The 13,636-nt window shown below is 50.4% G+C and overlaps 1 long non-coding RNA gene across 1 annotated transcript; it reads right to left on the bottom strand.

Moving 5' to 3' along the window:
• Positions 1–840: 840 nt before the first annotated feature.
• On the bottom strand, positions 841–7,504 carry LOC138924191 (uncharacterized). The gene is made up of 6 exons (XR_011438938.1): positions 7,222–7,504; positions 6,479–6,580; positions 5,141–5,214; positions 3,952–4,096; positions 2,544–2,628; positions 841–1,606 (listed from the first exon to the last, which is right to left on the bottom strand). It is a non-coding gene; the product is annotated as an uncharacterized lncRNA (long non-coding RNA).
• Between the last annotated feature and the right edge of the window lie 6,132 nt (positions 7,505–13,636).

Raw genomic sequence — 13,636 nt, 5'->3', positions numbered from 1 at the left:
CATTATCCGCCAGCCTCGGGCGGCCCCCTGTGCCACCACCACCACCACCATTCCCGAGGCTCTGCCTGCAGCTGGCTCTGCCCTCTCTGTGTCCCCAAGCAGAGCTTTCAAATGCCCCTTCCTCAGGCTTGGCACTAATGCCCGCCGTGCTGCCGTGCCCTCGCCTGCGGTGCCCACTCCAGCCTGACAGTCACTTTCTCCAAGGGTCCCAGTCCCTCGATTGCCAACAAGTGTTCCCTGGGGCTGGTCAGAGTTAAGTCCAGAGCAGCGCATTTCTTCCCTGCTTCCTCCGTTTCTGAGCTATGAAATGATCCACTGAGCAAATCAATGATTCATCAGATTATCCACATTTAGTCTAAATTAAATTGCTTCCCCTCAGGCTAGACTTTGAAGTCTGGCTTCACCTGAGTCCACCACCCAGCCTGCTGTCCGACAGAGTGCAGCCAGCTCACCCCCACGCTGGGCCCCTTCTCCCCACCACGCGTTCCCCACTCTGCTGTGCCCTGACCCCAGTCCTAGCCCAATCGGACCCCCTGTCCAGAAGCCCATCCTTCTCTCCGTTGTCATCCAGCTTGCTCTTCAAGGTCCCGTCTTAAACCCAACCTTCGCCATGAGCTTCTCTGGGCTTCTGCAACAGGCAGAAGTAGTTTACGATTAGACGCACACAACTTTGCATTCAGTCGCACTCCATCTGTTTCACGTTGGAGTGAGTCGCTAAGTAACACAAGGGCAGGACACTGTAACTGACCCCCTCACAACACCAAGCACAGCCCACTCGATAAATACGTGTCGATTGGACCAAGGTGATTCCACCTTTCTCTCCAGCTTTATCCCTTTCTCTTTTTTTATGCTTTCTTTTTGATGAGGAAGATTGGCCCTGAGCTAACATCTGTTGCCAATCTTCCTCCTCTTTTTTTTCCTCCCCAAAGCCCCAGTACGTAGTTGCACATCCTAGTTGTGAGTCATTCTAGTTCTTCCATGTGGGATGCCGCCACAGCATGGCTTGATGAACAGCGTGTAGGTTCGCACCTGGGATCTGAACCAGCGAGCCCTGGGCTGCTGAAGGGGAGTGTGCGAACCCAACCACTTGGCCACGGGACCCAACCCATATCCCTTTTTCTTAATCCAAACTACCTTTAGCCCCTCAGCCCTCCATCCCGCTTTTCCCTCCAGTCCTCAGGGTACAGGGTCAGGTGATCTCGCTGGCTGCACGCCTACTGAAGAGACTGGAAGCAGGGCTGACGTGGGCAGGAGGCCAGATGAGAGAAGCTGGAAGCTGGTTTGAGGAGCCACTGATAGAGACGACATGGATGGATTCCAGAGATAATCAGAAGGTAAAAGGATGACCCGTCTCTCGAGCGCTGGACAGTTCCCAAAGCACTTTTGCATCTATGTCCTTCGAGATTCGTCTTCCTCAACAGCCCATGACAGATGCTGAGTAGACAGAATTCTCTCAGTAAAGGTGATGAAACTGAGGATAGGAGCGGTGAGGTCCATTGCCCAAATTCACACAGCTGACTGGGACAGGCTTGGAACTCACATCCAGATCCCCGGACGTCACATCCAGGGCTCTTTCCAGTCTGGTGTCCAGGGACTCACCCTGCAGCTGACGGGGAGGCGGGCGTTAAGCTGAGGAGCCCTGACTCTGCTACCTGCCTGAGGCTATTTGCACAGTTCCCATTGATTTGTCGTAACCTGTAATTATTTTTGCTGAATTTTTTTCACGCTCCATTTGCTCTTTACTCTGCAGCAGACAAGTGACAGGAAAAAGGGCCTGGAGCTGAGTGAGAGCAGGAGACCCTTTGGTCCTGGGATGGAAGGGTAGGGGTTCCAGATGCCGGTTTTCTGGCTTGTTGCCCCTCATCTCCCGTTGGCCCTTTACGGGGCTCGCTTCCTCCCCACAGCAGGGAGGCAGACCTGGAGCCACGCCTCCTCCCAGGGCTCTCTGGGCTGCCTCTGGGCAGGGCCACCGGCCCCTCGCCCCTGCTGCTGCGGCAGAACCCTTCAATTGACCTCTCAGAAGGGAAAAGAAACAGAGCAGACTAGAAGGATGGATTGTTAATTTTCTAAATTAACTCAGAGAGTTAATATTAACTCAGAGAATTCACTTAGGCTCTGCGATGCCGCCTCCTGAGTGGGCAGGGCATTCTGTTCCCCTCTCTGAGGTGGTTTCAGAGTTCGGGATAGTTCCTCAATTCGGAAAACCTGGGGAAAGTCTTGGTGTCTGGTGCTGGGATAGTTCCTCAATTCGGAAAACCTGGGGAAAGGCTTCTGCCTTGACAAATAAAAATGGCAAGCAATAGGATATATTGGAGAATATGAGGAAGCCATTTGGTGTAAACTTAATTCAGCCTGACCTTGTCTTTCCAAAAGGGCCTGACAGAGGCTGTTGAGCATGCATTGTACTTCTGCTTTAGATATTCCCTACGGCAAGAACAAAAGCCCTTGAGACAAAGGTGCAACTTCCCTCCCCCTCCCAACGTTGGCGTCTCCTTAAGGATTAAGCATCTTTCCTTAGGCTAGAAACTGATTGCTGCACTCACCTGTGACCGCCCAGCTCGAGACAATAGACTTGCCTCCTGCTACGCCCTCTGAGACAGCAGACCCACTACCTGTGTCCATCAAGCGCTGCACCGACAGGAAAATCTTGTGATTATTGTAGAAGGGACATTTCAATCATATGTAAAGCATCCTGTATGGGGTATATAACCACCCTGTATACCTTACTTCTTCGGTGCCCTTTCTTCCTAGGGAAGAAAGACCCCGGGCCACGGTCCTCAGATTTTAGATCAGAATAAACTCTCCCAAATTTTCATTTATAGATTGGTTATGGATTATTTTCGTTGACAGCCTGGTGTCTGAAACCACGGGGTCCCTTCAAGGAGGTGAGCGCTGCTCACAGAGTCTCAGGTGTGTCCTGGGTGGTGGCGAGGGTATGGAGGGCAGGTCTCCCCGACTCACAGGACCTCCCCCTTCCTCACTCCTCCTCACTCCCGAGGCTCAAACCGCTCCCCAGCTCTAGTCGGGGTGGCAGCCTCCCTCTCCCCCTGTGGAGCCAACTCTCTCAGCAAAGGCTTCCGCAAGGCAGAGTTTCCCTTTTTGTTTTGTCTTTTAAAACTGGAGTGGAAACAAAGAAGCTGTCAACTCCCCCGGGAGCAGGACGACCTCCTGCAATGGAGTTGGGGTGAAGTTGGAAATAGTGCTCATTCTTTTGTGACACACACACAGTCAGGAGAACAGATACAGTGGATTTATGGTTGTCCTACCGTACTGTCATTTGCCAGGTAATTCACCAACACTGTGTGACCCACACGCTTAGTATCTCCAGGTAGTTACCATTAAATACATTTTACATGTGAAGCACCTCGGAGAAATCTTAAAAAGCAAACTCGTCTAAGGGAATACAATGTTAAGTGATGGAGCTGGGATTCAGGGCCAGGCCTGGCCAAAGGCTCTGTCCACTACTCCAGGCCCTGCTGGGTGGAGTTGAGTGCTCTCCACCAAAGGGATTTGCATCAAAGCCTTGGGAAAGGCAAAGAAAGAAACACCCAAGTGAAGTCTTTAGCGGTCAGGGTAGTAAACAGCCATTTTCTGTAGGCAGCTTCCAGAGCCTCTCAAATGTATACCAGATCGAAAATCAACAAATAAAAAGAATCATAGGCAAACACTGAACTCTAGTTGATGATATAGTGGTGAAGTATTTGGAGGTTAAGTGCACTGATGTCTGCAACTTATACTGAAATGTGTCAAGAAGATAAGAATGGAAGGATGGATGGATGGATAGATGGACAGATATGTGATAAAGCAAATATAGCAAAATGTTAGTTATAGAATCTGGGTAGTGGGCATATGGTTGTTCACTCTGCAATTCTTTAAACTCTTCTGGATGTTTAAAATTTTCATGATAATGCATTGGAGGGAAAATAAATCACACAGGTGGGTCACACCCACCTCTTGTCACACATCACCATGGCTTGAAGGGAGCTTAGTCATGAGTCACCAAGTTCTTCCCACAGGTAGAGTAATGGACTAGACGCTCAAGAATACAGAATAATGAACGGATAGGCAGACCTTGCTTTGTGAAAATTTAGGATACCTGGGAGAAAATAGGACGGAGTCATAAAATCAACAGTCAAAAAGTCAGTAGGCTCTTCATTTTCTGCCCTAACAGAAAGGGAGCAGGGTTACAAATTGCTTGTAACTACACATTGCCCCAAAGCCTCTTCTGATTGGCTCTGATGTAAAGCAAGGCCCACTACGGTTAGAGTCAGAACGGGCAGGAAGGGAATGTGACCACTAGCCCCCAGGATTGCAGAGGATCCCGCAGGGGACACTTCACCTGTGGGTGCCTCAAGGATATTAAAAAGCAAGAGGGGCTCCTTTTGGTGGCAAGTGGGTTTAGCGGAAAGTTCAGTGGAGCAGGAAGCAAGCCAATCCCACTCTGTCCCTTTCTATCAACTTGAGCAAGTCGTTGTTCTCTCCGAAGCTTGATTTCCTCATCTGTTAAGGTTACGTAACCATTGCCTGCAGGTCAAATTCTGCCTACAGCCTGTTTTCATATGGCCTGAAAATTGAGAGTGACTTTTATGTTTTTAAATTGTTTTAAAAAAAACAAAAGAAGCATAACATTTTGTGACACATGAAAATTATATGAAAATCAAATTTCATTGTCCGTAAGGAAAGTTGACTGGAACATAGCCACTCTTGGTTTTGACGCATCGTCTACGGCTGCTTTCAACCTACCACAGCAGAATTAGGTAGGTGCAAGAGAGACGATATGCTCCACAAAGTCTAAAATATTTACTCTCTAGCCCGTTACAGAAAAAGTTTGCTGGCCTGGTATGAAATGGTCCATTCACCGACTTCACTCCTCTGTCTACCTCACGTCACAGAATTACCGTGAGAATTAATATGAGATGTGAGCTTAGTAAACTGTAAAGTTCCATAAGATGCAAGGTGTTACTACTGCAGGAGCTCATTTCTCTCAACACCATCCTTACAAAGGAGGGAATCCGGGAGGGATGTTTTATATGACAGATGGGGAAACTGAGGTTAAAGAAGGGCGACAACATGCGCATGCAGAAATGAATGCCCTCATTTTACCCACAAAGCTCCCACAGCAAGGGCCTCAACTATGTACCTCTGCACATTTTGGCACGTACAGTCCTGTCTGAAAAGGACTGACTTGGGAAGACCAGGCATTTTTCAGGAATTCTGTGAGACAGTTGTTAAAACACAGACCTCATTAAAGAGTAAATTATATAAAGTTACAACTAAATAAATTATAAAAGCAAAGGTAATAAATACTCAAAATTCATCTCTTCCTAATTAGTACATTTTATCATTATCTATGCTCTGAGGTTATTTATGTCTTTTGCATCTGTTTGGTGAAAATACTATCTAACAGTATGCTACTGTGAATGTCTTTCTGGCTTTGCATTCAATGACATCACATTGGGTATCTTGAAATTAACTATGGTGGGAGTGAGTATTCACACCCTGGCAATTGGCAAACCCTACAAATCGGGCATTCCCCTCACCTCAAAGCTGGTGGTTAAACGCTTGCCTGCACTCTGCTGGGACCAGAGCTTCCAGTACAGGAGAGTCACATGGGAGAGAGTTGGAAAGTGAGGGGAGAATGGCAGAGGACAGAGGGTGGACATCACGGGTACAGAAGAAGGAGAGTGTCATGGCCACGTTTTTCTTGTCCCAAGAAGCCTTTGAACCAGAAGAGGAGGATCTGGGGACTAAGGCTCCAGTACTGTTCCTGGGGACCGCTAGAGCCTTGGTGTCTGCAAGCATTACTGTGATGCACCTTCTCTGCTTACACCTCCAGAGTGGTGAGGCCCGAAAGGACCTGTGCATAAAGATGGGGACGCCGAGGCTCAGAGAGTGAATGATTTGCCAGGAGGCAACCAGTGCCTCAGAGACAAATCTAGAATCCTGACTCCTTCTCCCAGACAAGCTCTTTGCAGCACAGTGATGCTGTTTTACCCGGCACCTGCTAATGACGGGAATGGATGTGTGGGGCGGACCTGCACGGCTGCTGTCTTCCCACTGGTGACGACCTGTTCCCTCCCCTTCTGTCAGCAGGTGTCTAGCGGCTTTGTCCACCCACGAGAGTCTGACCACCCACATTTTCCTCTGTCCCTTGGCAGCCCCCTTTCTCACAGCCCTTCAGTCATCTCCCTAGACTACTTTTTCCCAACACAGGCTCATTAAGAGCATGGGGAATATTCAGCACGTGCAGCGTTTGGCACATGGGTGGGATGACTGACTATGGCTTTGGGAAGCTCCTGGTCCGGTAGCCGTCTTGTCAGGCAAGCTGTCAAAGGGAGTGCTCACTCTCCACCCAGAGGGCCTTGCATGTGTGCTCCTTCAGGAGCAGAGCAACAGGGAAGATGCACAGGAGGAGGCAGGAGACGGCGCTCGGGAAGTGGTCTATTCTGTAAGCACATGAAATGATTTTAGCTGTTACCTCCGCTCTGCATCACGTGACACCGTAGGCTCTTGGAAAGTCATGTTTGGAAGGAACCCAGGAGACCATCGCGGCTAGTATTTCACTTTACAGATGAGGAGACTGAGGCCAGAGAGAGGAAATGACAGCAGCAAAGTTACATTGCTAGTAAGTGATGGTGTTGGTTTCAAACCCGGTCTCTTGCCTTCAGACACAATTTGAAACTCATGGACCCATTACTTTTCTTAGAAAGAAATCTGCTGTATATTCCTGGAAGTATGCTGAGCACCATGAGATGAATTCAACAAGCAGTTCCTGCCATCTATAGTCTGGCTTACAGTTTAAAACAGAGATGGACGTAGACAGAGGAGGGGGTTGAGGCCTCAACAGTGGGTGTGTGAGCAGGATCTGCGTTCTGTGACTGGGGACCCTACAGCGAGCTCGGTGAAGAGAGGAAGGCGTGGGCATGAGAGACAAAGACTGAGCTGAAATCCTGTTGTTGCTGTTTATTAGCCAGGTGACCTTGGGCAGCCTCTCAAAACCTCAGATTCCCTGACTAGCAAATGGGGCCAGTGATACTCATTTAACAAGGATGCTGTGAGGATTAAATGAGACGTTTGTAAAGGACTAAGTGTAGTACCTGGAGCATAACAGGTCTTCGAATAATGGTGACTAGTATCACTACTTAGTGACCGACGGTGCAAGCTGCAGGGAGTGGGCAGGCCCAGAAACATGTGTCCTGGGGAAGAAAATGATTTACCTACCTGTGTTGGTCATATGAACAGCAAAAATTCCTCATATTTGTATGTCCCCTTATAATGCACAGAGAGCCCGAGAGACAGAGCAGTGTTGGTTCTGTTTCCCAGGCTAGCATACATTCATATTTTCTCAGTTAAAATTCATTGTTCCAGACACGTTCCAGATTGTGGGCTGTAGCGAGGCACAAGCAAAGGCCGGTGGAGAAGGCAGCATCCCAGACTCTGCCTCTGGATTCTCAAAACTGGTGTCTCTTTCAGGCCTCACTCATTCCTGTAGTTTGGGACAGGCCTAGAATAACAAAAAGTGTCTAGGAGTTTGAGGAGGAGAAAGGAGGGGTGAGAAGAGGATGCTGTGTGCTGACCCACCCCGTGGATCCCTGGAGCAGTGGGGAGAGGGGCACCTCTGAGGCCTCTTTCCTTGACGGCCCTTCCAGGGTTGGCACGTATCCATCCTGGGCTCATAGAGCCGCATTCCCACTGGACAGCTGCTTCTGGGCTGCTGCTCTGGGCTCGGTGCCAGGCAGACTCTGGCATTCAACCCAGTCGAAGCAGGAGTGCAAAGAGCTAAAGTCAGGACAGGTGCTGCATGCCAATGACAAGAGGGGGGTGGAAAACACTCCCTGCTCTGCTTGTCCGCACGGACACCAGCCTGCCTGCCATGAGCCGGCGGGCGAGGGAGTGTGTGTACGTAGGTGCAAGCGTGTGGAGCGTAGGCGGGCATCTCAGTGACCAGCCCTGGTCAGGAGCTTCCAAGCATGATGAAAATGGAAGAGGCACGTCTGTTTATGTGTACGTGAATACGCCTGTGGCATGGGTGTCTGCGTGAGCGCCGTGTGTGGTGAGAATCGTGGGTGGGTGTGAACGTGTGTGTGAGCTGTATACATCCAAGATGTAAACAGATGGCAGAGATGCCGATACCGTAAGCCACGCACAAAGCTTTGTAGACGAATGCCTTCACAGGAACCTATATGTGTGGTACGTGTTTGTGGTCAGCATAGATGTTGCGTCTGGTGTTCTTTGTTTAAAATGGGTATGATTAGACGCGTGAGTGTTGTGCGTGTTTGCACATGGGGTTTTATACGTGTGTTGGATGTGTTATGTGTGTACGTAAGTCTGTGTGTGCTTCTGGTGAGGGCTGGAGGACAGGGTCCTAGTGTGGGACAATGACAGATTCCTACTTTCCTGTTGGCCCAGGGTTCTGTCTTCCATGGTCTGTTACAATTTATCCATCCTGAGTGAAATCCTAAAGGTCTAGATAAATCAAATAAGGCTTTGAGCCCCGACACTGCATCCGTTTGCTTCTCACACCCAAGCCACCCAGAGACACCTCCCTGACAGTCCCACCACCCAGGGAGCCTCTGACCCAAGAGCCAGACAATCCAAAAGGTTGCCTTTCTTAGCCTCTGGGCATCCTGTCCCTCTGTGAGCAGGGCTGCTGCAGGACCTGAACAGTCGATGCTGGCTCCGCTCTGCAGAGCTTGGTTGCACACATCCCAGGTTCCCACCCAGGGCCTGGAGGAGCTGGTTGGAGGCCCAGACAATTTCCTCACTACCTTGTCATCCCCTGAAAGCTGCTTACTCTAACAGGCCCCCTCTGCTCCGGCTGCCGTTCCTTCTTTGCTCATTCCTTTCTGCTTTTGTCTAATGAGGTGCAGGAGGCTGCCAAAACTGACAATAGAATTACCTGGGACGCTAGAGTCTGTCAATCTCTATTAGGAGCCCAGGGAGCGAACAGTCAAAGCACCAGCACACCTGGTGCTGCTATTGCAAGGGGGCTCACTGTGAGAGCAAACAACCCACCTTTCCCTTAGACGCTCACCCTGGGCTGTGAGTCAGCTGGCTTCCAGCCTGGGCTGCAGCTGCCTCCCCGCACCAAGCCAAGGAGCCAGGACCTGGGAGAGAAACGCCTCAGTGCTGGGGGTGCTTTGACATCAGCCAGGCTCACCCTTCCCCAGATCTGCCTGAGGTTGCTTCAACAAACTTTCCCCACTTTAATGACTTGTTCGAAGTGCAGAGTCTCCCTGTAATTTCTTGGGTGACTCGCTTCCTCTTGACCTCTGGTTTTGAGCTGCTGGTGGGTTATTTGATACAGGGACCATCTCTCTGATCTCCCTCTCCTATCATTTGCCAGTTCCCACCTGTGATATTGTGATTTATAATAAAAAAAATATGTATTTGGTCCTCATTCTGTTTCTGGCTCCTAAAACCTTTGGAATTTCCTAAGTGATAAGTGATAAGAATAATAAATGTGTCGATATTCATAACAAACCCCTTTTGAACACACTTGTGTTAATGAGGTGACTTTTGGAAAGCGCTTAAGGATGGGTCTGGTTGCCGAGGGAACCAACAATGTGCTTGGAGGGTAAGAACTTTCAGTCCCACCCTCCCGCCTCAGGAGGAGAGGCTGAATCAATCACCACTGGGCAGTGATTTAATCAACCGTGCCTGTGAAATGAAGCCTCCATAAGAAACCAAAAGAACAGGCTTCAGAGAGCTCCCAGGTTAGAAACCACGTATGTGCGTTGCCCTATGCATCTCTTCCACCTGGATGTTCATCTGTATCCTTTATCATATCCTTTTATCATAAATGGGTAAAGAGCAAGTAAACTGTTTTTCTGAGTTCTGTGAGCTGCTCTAGCAAATTAATTGAACCTGAGGAGAGGGTAGTGGGAACCTCTGATCTATAGTCAGTCAGAGGCACAGGTGACAACCTGCACTTGCGATGGCATGGGCGGGGGCAGGAGGCATGGGGGCCAGTCTGTGGGACTGAGGCCATAACTGGCAGGATCTCATGCTATCTCTAGGGTAGACAGTCAGAACTGAATTAATTTCTTGGTGGCATTGAAAAACACACAGAACTAAAAGGCTACATATTGCATGATTCCATTAATATGACAATCTGGAAAAGGCATAACTACACGGGCAAAAAAATAGATCATGGGTCTGACCCCAAGGCCAAGTGGTTAAGTTCTCGCGCTCCACTGCAGGCGGCCCAGTGTTTCGTCGGTTCAAATCCTGGGCACGGACATGGCACTGCTCATCAAACCACGCTGAGGCAGTGTCCCACATGCCACAACTAGAAGGACCCACAACGAAGAATATACAACTACGTACCAGGGGGCTTTGGGGAGAAAAGGGAAAAAAATAAAATCTAAAAAAAAAAAAAATAGATCAGTGATTGCCAGGAGTTAGTGGTAGTAAGAGGCCCCAACTACGAAGGGGCAGGACAAGGGAATTTTTGTTGGAATGGAATTGTTCTGTATCTTGTCTGTGGTGGTGGATACACAACTCAGCATTTGTCAAGACCTGTTGCACAGTATACCACAAAAAGTGAATTTTATTGTATTCAAATTAAAAAGAAAACCAGAATGTTGGGGGAACCCAAAATGGAACCCAAACTAAGAAATAAACCAAAGTGTGTTATGAATGAATCACACACCCACATCGAAAGGGGTGGGAAAGAACTTGAGTAACAGAAGCGTCTTCCTGGAAGTGAGAAGCTGAAGAGAGCGGACCCAGATGCCAGCGCTGCGCTCCAGTCAGCGAGCTTGCTTCTCACGGGGCACGGGGTACAGTTGCGAAGCTCCTTCGAGTGTGCAGACTAGGCTTTACCAAACAGCTCGATGCAGTCAGTGTTCATTGTTCACAGGAGCTGTGCTCTATAAATCGCTGCAAACACTGAATTAGCAGATACTGAACCAGGGCTCCCAGGGGAAAATCAGGGTTAGGCTCCTCAAGCCCCTGGTCACAAAGGTTTTCATCGATCAGTCAGTATATAACCTTGTTTTCTGTGTATTTCTGATTAAAGACACCTTATTAATATATTGTCGGTTCATTAACGTTGACCTCAGGGCGACAGCACTGTAACTCGCGCTGAACGGAGCATAGCTGACACATGCGTCTCTCCGTCAGGCACATCGCACGCGGCCTTCTGGAGCTCAGGAGCACCAGACAGCACTTCACACGATGCTTTGGGGGCCCCTTTAAACAGTGAAATCACCAAGAAAAAGCACAAAGATGTGGAAAATGCGGCACTGAGCTGCCCTCGAGAAAGACGCTGACTTACAGCGTGAGCGCTGAAGAAAGAGCGCCTGCTCCGTCCCACCCGAGCTCTGGGTGCGGGCCCCGCAGCTCAGACTCTTCGCCCCCCTGCGCGGGTCTGTCCCAGCCACTAAAGCAGCCTGGGCGTTGATTTGGGTTACAAATAAATGTTAGTGAGTAGACGAATTTGCAACTACAGAATCTACAAACAGCAAGGACCAGCTATCTGCTGCAGATAACGAGAGCCAGACCGGGTAACAAGGACCCCTCTCCCTGAGACACTGCTTTCTGGAGTTAATTCCAAGTCCAAGCTGGGAGGGCCCTTAGAAAGCAAGACCCACCACTCCTTTTACAAAGAGAAAGCAGAGGCCTGCGGAGGGAGAACTTGTCCAGGTCACGGTTAGCTCTGTCCCGTCTCCGTTTCCAGTAATGACACTGGGCTGCCTCAGGTCACATCTCCAGGATGAGGCCTGAGAGTTTTGTAGGAGTCGGGGTGAGGGGTTAAGATGCTTGAAATCTAGGCCTCAGTTTACCCAGACTGACCGCTCTCCTCTACTGCTGATCTGCCAGAGAGGCTCTCTAAACCTGCGCGTGGGGTGGAGCCTCAGGCAGCCTTTCCTTTCTCCCAGCACCCACCCACATTGATCCATCCATTCTCACTACTTTAAGTACCATCTATATGCAAATTTATGTCTCCAGCCCAGGCCTCTTCCCCTGAACTCCAGACTCCAATTTCCAACTGCCTTCTTGTATTTAACCGGCATCTCAAACCCAGCATCTCCAGAACGGAGCTTCTGTTCCCTCCCGTCTCAGGAATGGTAGCTCCAGTGGCTCAGGCTACAACCTAGGCCTTGAATCCTTTCTTTTTCTCATACTCAGCATCCAACCCAGCAACCGGTCCTTTTGGCTCCAAGTGCTTCCTACCGCCTTCAGGGCTACTGCCTGGGCCCTCTGACTACTGCGTGTCCTCCCGCACGGGGTCCCTGCTTCCAGCCTTGCCCCACACAGTCTGCCAAAGTGCAGCTGGAATTGTCCTTTTGAAAAATCTTGTCATGTCACTGCTCTTCTCGAAGCGTCCAGGGTCCTCTCTCTCTCTCTCTCTCTCTCAGGAAGATCCAAGACCATGGATGATGCCCAGGCCTGCGTGAGCTCCCATCCGCTCCTCCCACGCTCCCCTGCTCCCCTGCTCCAGCCACACAGGTCCTTACTGTTCTGGAACACCCAGGCGGCTCCAGCCAGGCCTGTGTTCTCATCATTCTCTCGGCCTGGGAAGCTTTTCCCAGAGAGCAGTTTTGCAGGTCATCAACACTTTCCTCCCTGGGTCCACACTAGCAGGAGATCCGGGTTGGAAAGCTTTGCTGGGGGAGCTGGGCGGGTCAGGGTCCTGCCTGGGGTCCGTTAATCCCTGCTGTCCCGCCCCACTAGCCATCCTCAGTTCTGTACACTGTTTTCCTCTTCAAAGTTGGATTTCCATCTCCTCTCCCCAGTTTGGAAGGTGTCCCTAATCACAGGGGAATCTAATTACTGCTCCTTCTAAGTGAGCTCTCAGTCTCTGTTATGCAAATGTGGCTATAAATGTGTCAGGCAGGTTTTGCTGCATCTTATCTTTCCTCTGCCCGCGGCCCCCACCCCTCTAAACTGGAGTTGCGGTTCCTATTTTTTTGCTATGAAGGCCCCTGAGGTCCCCAGCTCCCCAACCACGGAAAGCGCCTTGATTACCCACTCCCCATCCCAGGAGCCACGACAGCTCGCCTCGGGGCAAACAGAAGGAAAAATAAACAGTGCTTAATGGAATGTATTTTATTTCTTTGGAGATGCAAATCAGAAGGCTCCAGGTGAGCCCTGGGAGCGTTGGTGTGGGGCGGGAGGCAGCCGGCTCCGGGAACGGGAGCGGGGACCGCGGCGATCAGGCGCCTCCGCGGCCGGAGGGCCCGCGCGGACTCAGCGCGGTGTGGGGGTGGGGCACGGGGAGCTGCGCGAAACCCCAAACTGTTCCGTGTGTTACTGAGAGTTTCTGAGCCCTCTCTGAGCAGAGCTATTGGGAAACTGACCCATTTCACTGGCAGCCTTGGCTGGAGCGTGTGCTTCCCGGGTCCCTAAGAGGGGGCCAGCTCGCTGCCCCTGGGATGGTCCTGGGATGGTCGTGCGCAGCTGCCGTCTACTGGCGACCCTGAGTGGCTTCCCCAAAGTGGGCAGAGCAGGAGGCAGGGAGGGTCTGTTTGTGGTTCCATTTGTTCATTCACTCACGCCACAAACTGAGTCCCTACTAGGTGCCAGGGAATATAGCAGTTAATCAATTAGATGTGAGCTTCTGATCTAATGGAGGCAGACGGACAATACACAACAAATGGCTGTCTCGGATCAGGAGCCAGCGAGCCCC

The sequence above is a fragment of the Equus caballus genome, chromosome 5 (assembly GCF_041296265.1).
Source record: "Equus caballus isolate H_3958 breed thoroughbred chromosome 5, TB-T2T, whole genome shotgun sequence".
Taxonomy (NCBI): domain Eukaryota; kingdom Metazoa; phylum Chordata; class Mammalia; order Perissodactyla; family Equidae; genus Equus; species Equus caballus.
The sequence above is the reverse complement of the archived record's forward strand: the minus strand, read 5'-3'. Positions and strand labels throughout refer to the sequence as shown.